Source organism: Ctenocephalides felis, unplaced genomic scaffold (genome assembly GCF_003426905.1).
Source record: "Ctenocephalides felis isolate EL2017-DRISC unplaced genomic scaffold, ASM342690v1 CF-g0.4_SCAFFOLD_00868, whole genome shotgun sequence".
NCBI lineage: Eukaryota > Metazoa > Arthropoda > Insecta > Siphonaptera > Pulicidae > Ctenocephalides > Ctenocephalides felis.
In genome coordinates, this window is record NW_020537022.1 from 9,064 (window position 1) to 11,313 (window position 2,250).

At 32.8% G+C, this 2,250-nt stretch overlaps 1 long non-coding RNA gene across 1 annotated transcript; it reads left to right on the forward strand.

The window, feature by feature from the left end:
• Nucleotides 1-671: 671 nt before the first annotated feature.
• LOC113365303 lies at nucleotides 672-1,241 on the forward strand. The gene is made up of 3 exons (XR_003366207.1): nucleotides 672-925; nucleotides 1,023-1,123; nucleotides 1,187-1,241. It is a non-coding gene; the product is annotated as an uncharacterized LOC113365303 (long non-coding RNA).
• The last annotated feature ends 1,009 nt before the right edge of the window (nucleotides 1,242-2,250 follow it).

Genomic DNA, 2,250 nt, shown 5'->3' on the forward strand with positions numbered 1-2,250 from the left:
ATATCCCACGGAACTTCCTAGCGTTGTTCGCATCGGGACTCCCAAATCTGGATAAGCAGGATGGTCCCATGGACCAGCTTGCTTATCCGCAAGATGGGACAGCGGCGAAGGATGAATGTCCCTCTCCCTTTAGCGCGTTGCTAATAGTTCATGTTGTGTGACCATCGGCGCTAGTGTTTCCTTCAAACACTTCAGTTTTAGGTTAAGTTTATTGTTAGTGCTTTTTCACAGACGCCGAAATATATTTTTATCTTAATTAATATATAATATTACGGGATAAATGCACTGTAAGTATGAATATTATAACTTCAATTGTAATATAGTAAAAATGTTAACATTTTACTAATTATGAGTTTTCTTTTAGTAAAAATGAGGTTAAAATTTTCGCGTGGTAAGATTTAGTGATTTCATTAATATCTTCAATGATATTGGATTACGTTTTCTAAAAAGTTAGCTCTTTGGACCCCATTGGAAACGGATAAAAGAAGCAGAAAAAATAAAAGTCTGAGTGTCAAAAAAATGTTCTTCAGTTCCAGAATTTTGGCTTCTTATGGTGAGTTTAAATTTACATATAAATCATAATTATTCAATCAAATTAAATAAATGTAAATGCTTATAATATATATGTATTATATATTGAAATCATTATAGCACAGTCGAGAAGTCTGACAGAAGCGGAGATGCACTTATTGTTAGATGAAGCAAACAACAATGAAGAAATATATGAATCCCATATGAGTGAATAAATATGATGAAAGGAATAAGCAAACGTTATACTCTCATCATGTAATTAGAGCAAGAATCAATGCTTTATTTTGTCAGTTCCATCACCTATGACTGATTACATTCACCGAGGAAGCTGTTGTATAAGTGATATCAGTACCGAGAAAATGTGGTACTTCATTATATGTGAATAAAGTAAATGGTATATATATTATTAAATAATTTGTATTATATTATACCCAAATATTAGAGTTTTGATATACAAATTAGTAATAATAAGATATTTATTTCAATGCTAGATGCAGAATTTTTTGAGAGCAGTTGACTAAAGATATTATCCAGACAGGAGCGAGAAGAAAGTGCAAATTTTGTGACAAGCTGACTCGAGAAATCGATAGAGGTATTTTGTAAGAACATATGTTTCGCTATTAGTGAGGTGTAACCAATCTTCTACTAATTACAGATTATCGAGTTTTTAAAAATTGTGCTCATGCCTAACAAAGTGTTATTTCGCAGACAACTAAGTATTGGCTCTGACTCATTCATGTATATATATATATATATATATATATATATATATATATATATATATATATATAATGTAATGTTTGTACTGGTTTTAATGTTGATCAGCTTTAATTATTTGTTTTATGTTTCAGAAAAGCAATGCAGTTTTGAGGCAGTATTATATTTATAATTTATAATTCATTAAAGTTGTATTTTATAAACTAATTTTGAGAAATAAACTTTTTTTCAAATAATGACCTCTTTCTTATTATATTTTAAGTAAAAATATTATTTTTAGGTAGAAAGTATGAATTAAAATGCCCCAGAATTCATTACAATGCATGTCCGATTCCTATCCTATTCCTATCCTACTTACGGACGGAGTATCCCGCGCGGGATATCCTGCGGCTATCGCTAGGAGCGGACATAGTTACAGTTCAGGGATAAGGCTTGGACAAGCGGGACGTACCGTTGGATGGTCCTGCGGACGAAGAATGTCCGCATGCGGATAGTCTAGGGATGATCCATAGATCATCTCGTGCTGTCTGGGTAATAATTCAGTAAGTCCTATAAGAACATGATATATATAGCCAGAAAAAGTTCCATAAAAATTGGCCTAAATTTTTTTTTCAACAGTTAATTACAAGAAAACGGCTCGGTAGATTTTCACCTAACACTATTCAGTATCATTCCCAACTAATTTCTTTCGAACAGTTTTTGATTTTGTAAATTCGGTTCGGTAGTATGAGCTTAAATGTGGACGAAAGGTTTAACACTTTTTTCCAAATTACAAAGAAACGGCTCGGCCGATCTTCGCACAAAACTGAGAAACGATAATCCTCATCGAGATACATCAAATGCTTTTTAAATATCTAAAATCGGTTCAGGCGTTTTTGAGCAAACGTCGATGAAAGTTCTAATTTTGACTATGGTATCTACCATCAAAAAAACTAGTAGGGTGGGTGGCATCGTGCCTTAAGGCAAATTGCTGGAACTTCCCGTACCGTAACGAAATGTTCG